Source organism: Silene latifolia, chromosome 6 (assembly GCF_048544455.1).
Source record: "Silene latifolia isolate original U9 population chromosome 6, ASM4854445v1, whole genome shotgun sequence".
Lineage (NCBI taxonomy): Eukaryota > Viridiplantae > Streptophyta > Magnoliopsida > Caryophyllales > Caryophyllaceae > Silene > Silene latifolia.
Genome location: NC_133531.1, coordinates 100268160 through 100285744, shown reverse-complemented (window position 1 = coordinate 100285744; position 17585 = coordinate 100268160).

Sequence of the window (17585 nt, the reverse complement as noted above, 5' to 3'; positions counted from 1 at the left end):
CAAGGAAGAGGCGCAGCAAGAGCTGCGTCTGTTGGAAGAGGCGCAGCGCCTGCTGCGTCTTTTCCCCAAATTGGCTATTTCCGCGTAAAAACGCGAAATCAGAAGGATTATAATTCATTATTTCGAAACACATTTCCCTCAATTTCTCTCTCAAATCTTCACCATTTCCGTCGAGGTTGTATTCAAAAGCTTGCATTACACATGACTAATCGAGGTATGTGTCTTAATCTTGCATTAATCATTTACATTTGTCGAATTTTGAGCCGCGAGAATTAGGGTTTTCGACCCTTTTGATCGAAAATTTGGGGCTTTTCCCCCAAATGGATTTTCTTTGCCAAATTGATGCTAGAAATGGATAGTAGGCAATGTTAGGAACATAACCATGTATTCGCTTTGAATTTTCATCGAGTTTTGAGCCCTTGAGCGAATTTTGAGACGGTTTCACAGCTGAACCGTAAATTGCTTCGAAAATAGCCTTAGGAATGCCCATTGGCGATGAAATTTGATATTTGGGATCCTTGGATGATGGGTAAACTTCCTGCCATCTCGAAATTTTGGTTTGTGACAACCTTTTCGGGGCACCTTTCTAGGGCATAATCGCCGTTATAACGAAATGCTGCCGAATTTTCGGCTTGAACCCGGAATTAGGCTTTGACTTGGGCTTGACTTGACCCAATTTGTCACATGAGTGATTGGGTTGGTGGGAATATGGCCAAAGATGGCCTGGAAAGGGTAGTTTTCAGGGCTCTGGAGGCTCGAAAACTCCTTAACAAAGGCTTGTCGTCATGTGACGCGGCCTAAATTTACTTTAATGTTGCAGGTGATGAGGCTTCTACTTCTGGGAGGACTCCCATGGAGATAGACGTCGTTACGGTTGAGGAGGCTTTAGAGCAGGCCTTCACCGTGCGGCGATGGCTCGGAGGCGAGGCTCACGAGGAGGAGGCCGTCGAGGAGGAGGAGGAGGCCCCGAGGCAGGCCAACGTCGGCGAGGAGGTCGTCGGTGAGGGGAGCTCTGCGTGGTGAGACACGGGAGAGTAGGCACCTCGTGTGGGCTGCAGAGGGTCACTTGTCCTACAGGACGGTTAAGAGCTTGGTAAATAAGAATTCACTACTCATTACCTATTTTCTTTCATTCTTTTTGTCCAAACTTCTTGTAAATTTCATTCAAAACTAAAGATAGCTTTGTTTCAAATCATAATAGGAGGCCGGGAACATCAGGTCGTTCTCGGGTTACACGACAGCGATGGAGCACTATGAGCGGTAGTCGGCGGAGGAGAGGGCCATGATCGAGCGTGGAGCGTTCGGTCCTCCGGTTCAGTCCGGAGGGATATCGTGAAGAGGAAGTTGCGGGCTAACCTTAGCCTGGTCCGTGCTTTCTTGGATCGATTATGGGACACGACTTCCACGTTTCACCTGCCTTTCGGTGAGGTGGGAGTTACTCGGGAGGATTACGGCATGATTTACGGGTGCCAGGTGTGGGACCGAGGAGATGGTGTGGCCGGAGAGGCCGCTATGAGGGCGGATTCGGCCGAGGCGAGGAGGTTGATCGGCTGGAACTTATCGCCGAAGGTGTTCTTTCGTGCCGGGTTTGGTACCCAGTACCTACGTCCGAGACTACTTTGCGGGGAAGACCCGGTGTCGGTGACGATCGATGGGAGGGAGGCTGCTCCTCCTCCTCCTCGCATGGTGAGCAGAGGGCTCGTACGTGGCTTTGGTGGTTCTTGTCTTCGATTTACCTCGGAGACAAGGGCGAGAGGCTATCGACGAAGCTTCTTCCCTTTATTTCGACTGAGTTCCCTAGGACGCTGGGACCGGGGTCTTCTTGGTTTTGCGGTCCTCATCCGCTTCATGAGGGCCATGGTTCGTCCGGAGTTGATGGAGAAGGGGACTTCTCCGGCGTGTTGTCGGACTGGACTCTTGTTGGAGGTATGAACCTTTCTTAGTAAATTCCTTTCTTTATCAAATCACGAAAGATCGTCATTGATTATTCATGTTTTATAGGCTGGGTGTACTCTTACTTCCCGAGTCTCGCGCCGAAGAGGACAGAGCATTTGGAGAAGGCCTATCCCGTGGTGAGGATTGGGTGATGTGCGGACGAAGAGCAAGCGCTCTTCTCACAATGTCTACCGGCGGGATGTGAACGCCCTTGACTAAGCGGCGTGAGTATCCCACTCGTATTTACATTTCTTGTACTTTTGCTTTTAATTGATCATAGGAATGATCTTTGCCTTATCTTGTCGCAGTGGGTGCCCAGACCTTGGGCGGAGTACGTTGGAGCGCCTCCTTTTGTCGCTGAGGTCCTTCGACCTAGGAGCCCGAGTCGTTCTTTGTTGTGGACGTCGATGGGTCTGTGTGGTATCCGGGCGGCGTTTGGCTCGTCGGTGCTCTCGGGCGCGTTGACGGTTCCCATTGACCCTCGAGGACGATGTTCGGGGAGCCTGCGAGGCCGAGAGGAGGCGGACTTGGCGGTGCCGTGGCGACGACCTTCTTCTGCCTGGCGAGGACTACTCGGCGTTCCTTTACGGGAGGTTGGCGTACTGGCCAGTAGTGGTGAGTATCCTTTATTTTCTTGATTTGATTTCGGGAATTACGACGAAAGATCGTCGATTAATGAGAGCTATTTGTCTTTGCGGGAGGTTGAGGCGGCGGGCATCGAGCCCCCATTGTACCCCGAGACCCTTGAGTACACTGACGCGACTGGGAGGACGACGATCTCCGAGTTGCGTGACTTTGACGTAGCCGGCGCGACGGATCTTGGCCTAGACGACGCGGCAAAGATCGATTCGGAGGGTGAGCCTCCAGCTTATATACCCTTCGTGTAAGAACACATTTGATTGAATTTGTTCACTTTACTGAGAATTTCTTTTGACATGTAGGTCGCGCCATCTCGGTTAGTGGCACTATGGAGGGTGGCCAACTGGCTACGAGCTACCGCCATCGAGGCACTCGTCGGTGGTCGAGATCGTCAGGTATGAACCTTACTTTTTTGATTTTTGATTTTCAGTTTTGTTTGAGTTGATTGACATGAGCCAATTTATTTCTGTCTACAGGCTGGTCGTGAGCTGGAGCGAGAGTTGACCCAGTCTCGGGAGGAGACGGCTCGCTTGTCGAGGGAGCTCGAGTTTCGGGACGCCGAGATTGCTGCTCTTACGGCGAGGGTTGCTGAGTTGGAGGGTGCCCAGCAGTAGTTCTGCGTAGTTTTGTAGGCTTGTACATCTGATTTTGAACATTTTTGGACTTGTTTGGGGCGCAAGCCCCCAGTTTGCCCGGACTTTGGACTTGATTCGGGGCGCAAGCCCCCAGTTTGCTTGTACATTTGTATATATGATGGCCTGAGTGCCTTTGCTGCTGGGTTGTGTTGCTTGTACCTGCAGGTTAGTTCTTGAACAGGTTTGGTAGACAACGGTTTACGCCGTCATGCTGCCGAAATTTACATGGAAATCTCACCAAAACATACGTTTTATACACATATGGTCTTAATTAGCGCAAAAAAGACTCAAAAAAATGCAAAAAATTTGCCGGAAGTGACCGGACGGTAGGGAGGGTTACCCCCTAAAAAAAAAGAAAAAAGAGAAATCTACAAGTGTAGAAATGAAAATATTGAAATGAAAACAAAAGAAAATTATTTCCTAAAAAAAATGAAATTTACTTCCTAAAAAATAAAAAAATGAAATTTATTTCCTAAGAATAAATAAATGAATTAAAATAACAAGAATTAAGTGCGACGAAAATGGCGAAGGTGTCGACGTCGCCTCGAAATGCGTGCCCGCGAATTTAGAAAACTTGAAACATGGTAAACTGCTCGTATTTACCAAAATAAAATCCCGTAGGAATAGGAAATTATTCGTTATAGAATTAGGAAAGATCCAAACGCGGAAATCGCAGAAAGTGAGTCTGGGGAAGAGGCGCAGCATGAGCTGCGTACCTTTGAATAGGCGCAGCAGAAGCTGCGCCTGTTCCCAAGCTTGTCTCTTCTGGCGGATTTTTGGAAACAGCAATTAGTATAAATAGAAGCGTCGACGAAGCTTTAAATCATATAATTCTTTCGTCTATTCTCCGTTAATCCTCATAAAAACTACCAAAATAAATTTTCAAGAGAAAATTGTCAGCATGAATACTTTGGAGATCCGCTTGAAGGAATGGACTAATGAATTCTCGAATGTTGAGAAGCACGACATGGGTGCTCATAACCTTGGGTCTCTATTGAGTTTGAAACTCATTAAGGTTGTAAAACCGTTCTTGGATGCTTGCCTTGACTACTGGGACCCAAATTGTCATGTTTTCGCGTTCCCAGGTGGTGATATTTGTCCTTTTCCGGAAGAAATTGCTGCTATTGGTGGGTGGGACCCCGAGCATCTACCTGCTATTCCTTCCACTTCACAAGGGTATAAGACCAAATTCAGAGACTTGCTCGGATTGACTAGACTTGAGGTGGATCGCTTAGTTACCCCGAAAGGCGTGAGAATGCTGGACTTTGTAGACCGATTCATTAACAGGGCTGACCCCACTGTCTCTTATGTTGCTAGGAGGAGAGCATTTGGCTTTTGTTTGCTGCATGTGTATGTCTTCCATGGACACGTTGATGAAGATTTGCGAGGTGATCCCCATCTTTTGGGTCTTATCGAACAAATGGAGCTGCGCAGGAGCCCAGCTTGCTTGTACTTAGGGGAGATTATCTTGGGTTTGGATAATAGGAAATCCAACCGCGATCTTCCATTTTTGGGGAGTCCCGTTATCCTACAGGTAAAAGACACCCCTTTTTTTTTTTTTTTTTTTTTTTTTTTTTTCCGTTTTTTTTTCTTTCTTTTTTTTTCCGTTTTTTTTGTTTTTTTTTTGTTTTTTGTTTTTTTTTTGTTTTTTGTTTGGTGTCTAATACCTGCTTTTGGTAGGTTTGGCTTATGGAACGGCTCCGACTGCTCGAGCCCCCAGTTCATGCACTTTCCTATCATTCCCGTATGATTGCGATGAGGACGCGGTTGTACATGGTGGACTTCACTCGGGTCTGTGACTATTGGAAGAACAAGCTGAAGAATGATGATGGCCCGTTGATTAGGTGGGTCGTACCATGGTGGCACCTCAAGTCATCCTTTGGAGTGTCTTCTTTGGATCCCACTAGGTCCGTGCGCATTCGGGGTTGGAGTTCATGGTATGCATCTTTCCGGAAAGATTGATGAGGCAAGTTGGGTTGAAGCAGACTATCCCGAGGCTTGATACCGTTCAGATTGATTGTAGCGCTTACCACCGAGAGCCGAAGAGAGTGGGCTATCAAATGGGCCCAAAGGAACATGTGGTTCTTGAGCTTCTCCGCCAATGCTTTGTGGGTGTCGGATTCCTATCTGAGGTGGAGAAAGGCTGCAACTTCGGAAGAACGCGAGAGCGAGGAAACGCGAGCTGTTGACTACAAGGTGCGCGAGGGAGAGAAAGAGAAGGAGAAGCATCGACGAAGGAGAAGAAGAAGCTGGATTTGGTCATTCGTCCTTCAAAGAAATCAAAGACTACTCCTGTTGCGGAAATGGTGGTTGGCAAGAATGGAAGAGTCAGGCCTCGAGAAAGACCGTTGGTGATTAGGTCTGAAGTGGTGCAAGAGCGCCCGGCTCGAGGTCGTGACAAGAAATATGACAAGAATGACAAGGGCAAGGGGAAGATGGAGGAATAGCCCAAGTCCTTATTTATTATTTGATTATTATTATTATTATTATTGTTGTAATAAAAAGGAGGGATTTTTAGAATCCTAGCCTATTCTATTTTTATTATGTATCGTATTATTATTAGAAAGCGAATGGAATAAAAAAGATTAAATGGTTATGAAACCGCTGTGATTTTCTTTTATTATTCTTGTCGAATTTCAAATGCAATGCAAATGTCCTTCTATTTACATTTTAGGTATAATGGGTTGAATCCGGTGAAGGATTGCCTACGTATTCACTTAAAAAAGCGAAATCAAACCCTTGCGCGTAGTTCGAGTAAATGTAAAAGAATAATTGTTCGAAGCAAGAGCTTGTAATGAACATAGAAAAATAAGCATGAGCTTTTGCTTGTTCTCAAGGTGCGAATTTAGTTTATTTGATGATATGAGGATGACAATCTTGTCAAAATGCAAGAGCGTAGTGACACTTAGCTTATTTCAGCTTGGCCAGGGGCCGTTTATTTAGTGCCACAAGAGCGACACATGGGTTTACGCGAGGCGCGTTTTTGTCCTAACCTAGGCATAGTATCGTTTCAGTTGGTCAAGGTTTGTGGGGTTTGAAAACTCATTCCCATCTAGGTCTGTGATTCTAACCGCACCCCCTGGGAGTATGGATTTGACTAGATATGGTCCGGCCCAATTAGGTTTGAATTTTCCCCTTGGGTCGACAGGTAAAAGAGCTCTAACCGATTTGAGTACTAAGTCTCCTTCTTTGATGTTTCTTGGCCTAACTCTTTTGTTAAAAGCTCGTTTGATACGTGCTTGATATGTTTGGACATTATGTAAGGCGCGTAGCCTACGTTCATCTAGGAGGATGAGTTCTTCATATCTATCCCTCTTCCAATCGGCTTCAGGGATTTGGCTTTCGAGTAGAATACGCAAGGATGGTATTTCTAGCTCGACTGGTTGTACGGCCTCCATGCCGTAGGTCAAATAGAAAGGAGTAGCCCCAGTGGGCGTCCTAACTGATGTACGATATCCCCATAAAGCAAAGGGTATCTTGCTTGGCCAATCTCTATAGTTGTCAGTCATTTTCTTGAGAATTGTGACAACGTTCTTGTTTGCCGCCTCTACCGCGCCGTTAGTCTGTGGTCTGTAGGGCGAAGAGTGGTGATGCTTAATCTTATATTTGGCCAGCAATTGCTCGGTTTCGGCTTGGAAGTGTGACCCATTATCGCTGATGATCTCATGTGGGCAACCATATCGACAGATGATGTTGTTTTGTATGAATTTTGCCACATTTTTAGCCGTAAGACTAGTGTAGGAAGCCGCTTCTACCCACTTGGTGAAATAGTCAATTGCTACTAGAATGAAACAGTGACCTCTGTTAAATTTGGGGTTATCTTCCCGATTATGTCAATTCCCCATGCGGAGAATGGCCAAGGGGATGTCATCGTGTATAGCAACGAAGGAGGGACATGTTGTACATTCCCGAAGATTTGGCAATTGTGGCAATGTCTCACGTATTTGATGCAATCAGATTCCATTGTGGTCCAATAATACCCTAAACGTGTGATTTTCTTTGCCATCATGGGCCCACTCATGTGGGGACCGCATTCTCCGTCGTGGACTTCTTCCATCACCTTTCGTGCCTGTGAATGATCGAGGCAACGTAGGACTACACCAAGAGGTGTTCTTTTGTATAATTCTCCTTGCATCAGAATATATTGGGAAGCTAATAGGCGTATAGCACGTTGCCCCCTCTTGTCCATATCTGGTGGATAGGTACCATTAAGCTTGAAATTCAGGATCGCTTGGAACCAGGGTTCCTGTGCGATTTCTTCTTCATCGGTGATTTGGTGGACGTAAGCCGGCTCTGACCGTCGTTCGATACACAAAGGCATTTCCACCATGTGGTCTGGCATATTTATCAAAGATGCGAGTTTCGCAAGAGCGTCTGCAAATTGATTTTCCTCTCGAGGTAGGTGTAAGTAGGTTACGTGGTCAAAGAATTGAGCCACTTGGTCTATCCTAGCTTGATAGGGTGCGAGGCTTTCGCTTCGGATTTTCCAGGATCCTGTAACTTGGTTGATGATCAGTGATGAATCCCCATGTACTCGGAGGTTTTTGATGCCTAAGCTTACTGCCGCTTGTAGTCCGATGAGACAAGCTTCATACTCTGCGGCGTTGTTTGTCACCTCGAAGTCGAGTTTGTGATGAATCGGTGTATGCTCACCTTCGGGAGAAATGAGCAACACTCCTATTCCGAATCCTCTTAAATTTGATGCTCCATCAAAGTATAGATCCCAAGAGTCTACGTCTGTTTGAAGTATATCCTCGTCGGGAAATGACCAAGTGTCTATGGTTTGTGCGTCATTGATAGGATTTTCTGCGAAGAATTCGGCGACGGCGCGACCTTTTATAACTTTCAGTGGCACATATTTGAGGTCGAATTCTGAGAGCATCAGAGTCCACCTTGCAAGACGTCCGTTGAGGACGGGTTTCTCGAAGAGGTATTTGACTGGATCCATTTTGGAATATATCTTGACGGAGTAGCTAAGCATGTAGTGACGTAGCTTCTTCGTTGCCCACACAAGAGCGAGGCATGTCTTTTCGAGTTGCGAGTATTTGCACTCATATTCCAAGAATTTCTTACTTAGATAGTAAATAGCTCTTTCTTCACTTCCTACGGTTTGAGCCAGCATAGCACCCATGGCAGTTTCAGTTACTGTGAGATATAAACCAAGAGGTTGATCTTGTTGTGGCGGCATGAGCACTGGTGGTTTAGCCAATATCTCCTTGATTCGGTCAAACGCCTTTTGACAATCATCATCCCACATGGTGTGGTCTGTTTTCTTGAGTTTCTTGAAGATAGGCTCGCAAATCATGGTAAGTTTTGATATGAATCGACTTATATATTGTACCTTTCCCGGGAATCCTCGACTTCTTTTTTGTTTGGGGTTGTGGCATTTCGATCGAGCTTTGATTTTGAGGGATCTATTTCTATACCGCGTTGGCTGACGACATATCCCAGGAGTTTTCCGGATGTTACCCCGAATGTGCATTTCTGAGGATTGAGTCTCATGTTGTACTTTCGTAGCCTTGCGAAGAACTTGCGAAGGTTTGCAATATGTCCCTCTCTTTCCTTGGATTTGACGATCATGTCATCTACATATACCTCAACTTCTTTGTGCATCATGTCATGTAGGAGTGTAGTTGCGGTGCGTTGGTATGTAGCTCCGGCGTTAATCAATCCGAATGGCATTACTGTATAGCAATATGTTCCCCATTGGGTGACGAAAGCGGTTTTGTGCATATCTTCCATGGCCATCTTGATTTGGTTATAACCCGCATATCCATCCATGAAGGATAGTAATGCGTGGTCTGCAGTATTGTCCACCAATATGTCAATGTGAGGTAGAGGGAAGTCATCTTTCGGACTCGCTTTGTTCAAGTCCCTGAAGTCAACACAAACACGGATTCTCCCGTCCTTTTTGGGCACAGGTACTATGTTAGCTACCCGTCGAGTACTCGGAAACTTTGATGAACCGGCTTTGAATTGCTTGTCAACTTCTTCCTTAATCTTTAGAGCCCATTCTGTTCTCATTCGTCGAAGCTTCTGTTTCACAGGTTTGAAACCCGGCTTAATCGGAATCCTATGTTCGGCGATATCCCTGTCGATTCCTGGCATGTCTTTGTAGGACCAAGCGAAAACGTCTTTGAATTCATTTAGGAGGTCTATGAAATCGGCCCTTTCGGTAGAGCTCAAGGTAGTCCCTATCCTAAGTTCTTTGGGTTCTAATTCGGTTCCTACGTTGATGGGTTCGGTATCTTCTATTACTGGTCCCCCTTCCCCTTCTCGTAATATTTCTTTGGCTACGTAGGGAGGTATTTCGGTCAAGTCTGGGTCTTGGTCATCCTCGTATCATCATCATAAACAGAATTGCACTCGAAAGAACACAGAGTAAGCGAGAACCCGATTTATTCATATTAAGATTTGAGTAAAGTTGAAACAAAGAAGCCAACTGATCCATGGTCAGTGGCGGCAAAGGAAAACGATGGTGGGGCATTCCCGAACTACCGTGACTACTCGAGGCTAAGCTAGGAGAAACGAAGGGAGTGGGGATGACAACAGGAGTAGACTCTCTAACGACTCCTCTAGACTCCGACTCTGACTCAGACTCCGACTCCGACTCGAACTCGTTGTCTTCTGGTTCTCCTTTGAACATCTCTCCTTCTCCAGTAGTGAGCTTGAAGAGCCTTCCTTGGTTGTTGGTCCATTTGATAGATTTTCTCCATCCTTTCTGCTGCTTTGTGTCGATTTCTGTGATCAATGTGGTGGGGTTGAAGCGATCGTCTTGAAGTATCATAGTAATGATCTCATCCTGCGCGGCCCTAATGAATCGGTCTTCTCCAAACAATAGGCTAACAGCTTGTTCGTCGAAGCAAGGTGCTTGACGGGTTTTGACGGTAGGAACCGTTTCGGGAGGAATGAAATAGCAATCGTGAAAGATCTCGATTCCGGCCAACTTCCTCTCAAGATAATGCCAAGGTTCGGGAAATCCATGGAAGAGTTCTGAACTTCCTTCTTGAACGAAGTATCCATTTAAAGTGGGGAGATACGGTCTCATTTGGACTCCCACGTGCTTGCGATTTTGGACTTGAGCGAGCATTTCGAGAACTTCTTCAGTTGTGGGTTTGTATCCTAGTCCAAGTGGTATCCTTGTCGAGTTGCCTTTTTTGTATGGTGCGAAGGTGTTCTTTCGAATTGGGTTCAAAGGCATTCCAGGGAAGTATCCCTGAGATTTGAGTATGTGGTTGACCACCAAGTTGGAGTAGGGATTATAGTATAAGGGTGCCAACTCACTTTCTATGACATTCACACTTTGGAAGCCCCCAAGTTCGTATATGGGATCCGCAAGGACTTGATTGTTTGATTGCTTCTCGATTATTGCCTTGATGGGTGACGAAGTGATCGTCGCAACTTTGCCATTTAGTGGGATCTTGATCTTTTGATGAAGGGTGGATGTTACCGCTTTAGAAGCGTGAATCCAAGGCCTTCCCAGAAGTATGTTGAATGAAGCTTCGATGTCCACTATTTGGAAGTTAACTTTTCGTTCGATTGGTCCCGTGGCTATGGTTAGGCTAGCAAGTCCAACCACTTTTCGTCGTGTACCGTCATATGCACGTACACCTTGATTTGTAGGAGTCCAATCCGACTCCTTCATGCCTAGTTTGTATGCCGTTTTGAGGGGTATGACGTTGACCGAGGAGCCATCATCTACCAAAGTCATTGGCACGTTCTTCTTTAGACAAATGACAGTGATGTATAGAGCAAGGTTGTGACTAGCGCCAAAAGGTGGCAAGTCTTCATCTGAGAAAGTAATAGGATTACTTAGCCTCGGTGATTCTTGGAAGACCAAGTTGACTACATCTTCTGGAGTGGAGTTATGTGCTACATTCAATTTGGCCAAAGCTTGCAGTAAAGCTTGGCGATGCGGGAATGAGCTTGCCACTAGTTGCCGGTGAAAGATCAGCCTTGGTTTTTGTAATTGCTTGAGCAAATGATCAGTGGGGTCATCTTCGTTGTCATTTGGTGTGATGACGTTGGTCGGACCGTTTTGAGTAGTGCTTTGATATGGGCGACCCGAACGAGTTAGGTGATCCACATCTTGGTCTTCACCATTTTGGACTATTTCCTTGACCAAGGAGTTTTCAATGAGGTATTCGTCTTCATCGTCATCGCCCAAACCCCATTGGATCGCAGCTAGTTCCTTCATTCTCATGATATCACTTTCTAGTTGTATGATTTGATCGACTAGTTTATCAACCACGGCGACTACTTCTTGCATAGTGGCGTTTTGAGAGAAGATCAATGGTACACGTTCTTTAGGTATTGTATTGGGATGGCTCAAGGCCGTTACCATGTTTTCTAGTTCCCACACTTGTCTATCTACACTCCTTGCCCATGCGATGAAGTCGGAAATAGTAGGGGAGATGGTAGAGTAGAGCCTTTCTTTCTCAATTGCATGAATTTCATTTTCGGTGGGAGAAATGAGGTGTGAGCAATCTAAGGTAGATTCGTCACTTGTAATCACTAGAACTCCAAGAGGATTCTGAGTGTTGTTGGGCTTACCTCCTGGTGGAATTGGAAGTCGACCATCTTCGATCATATCTTGAAGCACGTGTTTCAACTTGTAGCATTTTTCTGTGTCGTGCCCTTTGCCCCTATGGTATTCACAGTAGGAGTTTTCATCCCAGAACTTGGACTTCTTTTCAGGTTCGGGAGTAGGTCCAATGGGTTGGAGTTTACCTTGCTTCATTAGCCTTTTTAGAGCGTTGGAGTACGTGTCCCCAAGGTTTGTGAACTTCCTTGGTGGGCTAGTTTTCTTGGATGGATCGAGAAGGTTAACTTCGTCGGTCTTGCTAGTAGAGCCGTATGAACGACTTGTGGACCCTTGATATCCTCGACCTACCGTTTTGGACAAGAGTCCTTTACGGATGTCATCTTCAATTCGTGTCCCTAGCACGGTTAAGTCCTTGAAAGTCTTGATGTTTTGATATCTCAAATGGTTGGCATATATGGGCTTGAGATTATCCACAAACTTTTCCACAAGAGTAGCCTCATCCGGGCGTTCAACTAGTTGAGTACTAGTCTTCCTCCACCTACTTAGGAAGTCGGTGAATCCTTCTTTGTCATTTTGGGTAAGAACCTCTAGAGTACGCATGTTGACTTGGATCTCGGCATTATCCGCATATTGTTTCGAGAATTCGATCGCGGCGTCCTCCCAAGTAGCGACCTTTTTGTGATCTAAAGTGTAGAACCATTGCTTCGGAATGGTGTCAAGAGATGAAGGAAAGATCCTTAAGAACATCTCGGGTTTGATGCCTTTGATTGACATGTAGTCCTTGAAGGCACGGATATGGTTCAAAGGGTTCTCATGTCCTTTAAACTTAGGGATATCCGTCATGCTAAAGTTAGTGGGCAATTTGGAATTGACGGCTTCATATTTGCGATTGTTTTCCCTATAAATATCATCCCCCTTAAGGTACATCAATTGCTCCTCTAGGTATTGGAGTCTTTTCTCAGCCGCGGTTGTCCCTAGGACAGGATTCTCATCTTTAGACTCGTCATCTGAAAATTGTAGTACTTCACCTTTAAGGGGAGGCAACCTTCCCTCTACATGAAAGATACGACCTTCGATAAGTTCAAGGCGGTCATAGGTTTGTTCCTGAGTGATTTGAATTTGGGTTATCGCGGCTAGGATTCGATCATTACTTTCTTGAATTTGCTGGAGGTTTGTTTCATCACTTGACCCAGGCATCTTGGAAACTGGATAAGAGATCGGCGACGAATCAAAACACGATCGACCATTCTATCACACTTGCTAAAAGAGGAAAAGCTTTGACTCGTGAAGTGGGTGTGTGCCACTTGTGTTGAGTGAGTTTTGAAGAAAGACAAGGTCTTTGAAAATGTGTGTCCTAGTCAACTGTAGTTTAGTTGTAGGAGTGGACTCGAAGTGAGGTTTTGAAATGGGCTTGTGGCCCGAATTTTGACGCGACAAACGGACAGAGTTTTGACCGGATTTTGCGCTAATTAAAGGCCTACTTTTTTTTCGAAATTCTTGTTTGAAAATGAGGATTTTGATTTTTTTGAAAATTCGTCATGGTTTTGTTTAGAAGTGGTGATCACGTAAGGTTTACACATTTATACAAGCATTATAACGGGATGCTGAGTGCATTTAAAAGGGTTTTGGTTTAAAGGGTGGGTTGCCATACCGAACCATCAAACCCGAAGTCTGTGGAGAGGCTCGTGCCAAACAAGAGTAAGGCCGATTCCTAGTCCATTTCCTCAAGTAGTGAAGGCCCTTGATACAAACAAGAGTAAGCATCATGGTATGGATGACGTCAATCGCTATCCATCCTTAGGCCCAAATAAGAATTAGGACCGTTTAGATGGGACGATTGGTCGAATGGGTTGGGTTGGGCCTAGGAAGGCCGAATAAACGGTCTAGGAAGACCGAGTTGTGAAAACCGACAATTGTCTTGTACAAACTATTCCCTAACCTTGTTCAAGTTTCACCCTTGCTACACGTAAGTGTATTATCCCCCAATGAGTCGCCAAAGCGTGGACGGGCCGCCCACGGGGCGCCTGGTGAGAAACGGGGAACAAGCGTTTGCATTTTGTATGGAGTCGCCACCAATTTTATGGGAAATTGGAACCGTTCGAATACCTCGTGTCATGTCAAGACACAAAGTAGTGACATGAACACTAAGCAATCGTTACCCTTAGCATTCTATGTCTAGAATGACTCTCGTGGATGCCAATGAACACGGGTGCTCACGGAGATCTGGAGTAAGGGGTGAGGGTACGTATTAGGAAGCTCTTTTGATCGAACACCTAATCCCGCCCGCCTCGATAGCGGCCTCTACTAATGATTAGGGAAGTTATTCGTACTCGATATATCGTCGGCTATATGCATGCAATGCAACATCCATTAGATTAATCCTAGCATGTGAGAATTAGACTAAGTCGGTGAACAATTAATTTAGCATACAATTGGGTCGAAGTAGGATTTAATGTTCATTTACATGTGAGAAACATACAAATGATAAAAGAAATACAATAATGAAAATTACAATAATTACATCGGGATAGGCGATTTATGTCGAAAATACCTTTAAAACGGATGATTTGAGAAAAAGGAAAAAAGAATAAAATACTTAACAGGAATTAGCGATAATACGGATATTAGTTAATTAAACGTAGACTAATTAAACTAAGTCAAAAGTAAACGGAGTTCGGGGCGTAACTCATCTCGAACAGCGCAGCAGATGCGCCCTCGGAAGAGGCGCGCAGCTTGATTCTTTCTGCGTCTGTTCCAAGGGTGAGTTCTGGCTGTGAAGCCGGAACTGCAAATCGTTAATGTCGATTGGTAAATTTAAAGGATGATTGAAATTATTCACTCGGATGAAAGTGATTAACAGATTAATTACATGTGAATAATGGTCATAAAAGCGATAAACATGAATGATACGGATGCAAACGAATTATCTATATGAGATTATGATGAAAACATTAAATTAACAAACTAAATCAATTAATTAGGTTAAATACAATGGATTAATAACGAATATATGAACAATCAGACGAAAACTATATCAATGGCGAATTCCAGAAACTCAATATTGATGAATTGAACCTCTAAAATCCGGGTTTGAATTTAATGACGAAAACCCGTAAATATTGATTACTTAGGATTTAAGTCGGATTATGATGAATGAAACATGTTAATGAATGACAAATTATATATATGTGAATTATTAAACTATCATGTGAACGAATTAAAGAGAAACAAATACAAATCAAATACGAACGAATTACAGAGGACGAAGAAGAAGAAAAGAAGCAGGAACTGCGGCAGCCTCACGAAGAGGCGCAGCAGGGACTGCGCTCCTTCGAAGAGGCGCAGCGATTCTTTGCGTCTTTTCTCGATTGTCGCCTCTCGGAAATCCGTAAAAAGAGATTTAAAAGACGGTTTTAGAAATCGGTTTTAATGGTATTTTCGACGTAAACCTTACAATGGTGATACGATAATTAAAGTACAATAAATAAAAGGAGAGATTACACCCTCAGACTTACATGTTGACGAAACAAGATGAACTAAGATATCGACTAGTGAATGCTCGACGCGAATGCAAAGAGAGTGCCCTCGTAAGAGGAACGATTGATTAATTAAAGGTTGATTGAGTGTATTTGGTCAAATTGGTCGGTCATGCAACGAAAAGGCTGGTACCCGGAAAGATCCGAGCTTACGTGGTCGGAAGTCCAAGCACGTAGGCGCCAATTAGTAAGAACAAAGTCTAGAATGCAAAGGGAGAAGAGAAGGGCGGACACTCGCGTGAGAAATATGAGGAACGAAAGCTCCTATTTATACTAATCACGTGAAGGAATAGGGTTTCGGAGACTCTTTGGAAGTGAATCTCGGAAAGATATAAAAAAGATACGTAAATCATGCAAAGAAGGGCCGGGAAGAGGCGCATCAGCCCATCGTCCCTTGGAAGAGGCGCAAAGACTGCTGCGTCTATTCCCAGGAGGTTTCCTCCTCCGTCAAGAAAGATTTCGCGTTTGAGTTATGGTAGGACGGAAATAATTCGATTATCTTGTGAATATTACGGGATATTATTTGCCAAAAGATAAAATTTGTGAAATATGGAATAGAAATATCCGGAACATTCCAGAACATTCCGACTCGGGATTTAACGATTATCGAGAAAATGGAGACGGTTTTTGACCGGACTCGAATGTACTCTAATTATCGCCAAAACGACCGTATCAGGACGTAGATGACAACTAAGAGGTCGATATTAATATTTGAGCAAACACTTGACGATAATCTTACGAACTGTCACAAATCGTTCCGCGAATCAAACATGCGGCCCAATCATCACCGGGTGGTTTGCGGGAGGTGCAGAAACGAGGTGTCTACAACAAGATGAATGTGTCATAGTGGTAATAGTGAGGGTACTCAAACCAAGAGGTCATGGGTTCGATCCTCACTAAATGACAATTCACACATTTTATACATTTTTGGAAACCGAAAATAAGGAATTAAGACTCCTTATTATCTCGGTATATGGGCCGAAATTCGGAGATGAGAAATCTCCCTATGGACTTCTCTTTTTCGGTTATAAGAAGAGGAGAAGGGAGAATTTTTCTGACCTAATATTTTTTTTCCCAATTCTTGCCTCCTCTCATCGGAAGAACACACAAAAAACCTAAAATTAATCCGTTGATTTAGGGATCGATTCTAGCATAATCAAAGGGCATTTCTCATATCGTCTTGGGTGCAACTGATAGGCGAATATCTACTTTGATATTGTTCTTAGGCCGTTTTTGCTAGGACCGAAGGTTATTTCTTAATCCTTTATGCTTTTGTTTTGCAATTTAGTTTTATGACTTGTAATCATCACTTTATTATTCGTTATAATCCTTGAATTTAAAGGGATGCATACATATAAATTCCACAAGTGGTATCAGAGCCAAGGCCACGAATTTTAATTTTGATGATTTTCATAAAATTGTTTGTAAACAATAATTAGGGTTTGCGAGAAAAAAATTATAATCGGCTGGATTTTTTTGAGCCGTGGAATTTTTTTTCGTTTCAATTCATCGTTCACGGATGAACTGTATTTTAAAAAAAAAAATTCTGTTTTTTTCTTTCGGTTTCTCCTGAAAAACCGATTAAAGTTTTTTGCGGCTGTTTTTGTTTATGCCGATTTGAAAAGCATCCGAGAAAAGGATTTTTTTTTCTGTTACTGTTCACGTCACGTTACTGTTCACAGAGGATTTTTTTTTTTAAAAAAAAAGATTTTTTTTTGTCTTGTTACGATTTTTACAGATAAAACCGTGTACAATATAAGAAACGGCCTGTTTTTATTGTTTTTGCCGAAAAAAATGGCTTGTTTTGTTTTTTTTCTTGGTTTAGCCGAGACATAAAAAAAATAAAGGATTTTGTTTCTTTTTGTTTGTTTTGGCCAATTAGTTATTGTGAAACGGTTCACAATTTTAAGATACCAAATTATTTTAAAGCAGTTTAAAATATTGATGGATTAAATTCATATTACAAGTTTAATATGAATTAAGATTAAATTTAATGTGATTAATTGAGGAATTGTCACTTAATTTGATTTAAATAGGTGGTTTGGATAAATTAATCAACATAATTAAGGAATTGTGTCATGTATGTTTAATTTATTTTTAGTTGATGTATTTTATTTTTGTTGAATGAATCGTTGAATGAATTTATTTACGTATTATTTTTTTGCAATCGGTTGTAAATTGTAATACTTAGTGTGGCCTTAGTCAAATTATGTTTTCGTAATGATGGGAACATAATTTTTAATGTAATTATGAGATCTCGTATCTCCTTTTTTCTTTAGTTTTCGGTTTTGAAAT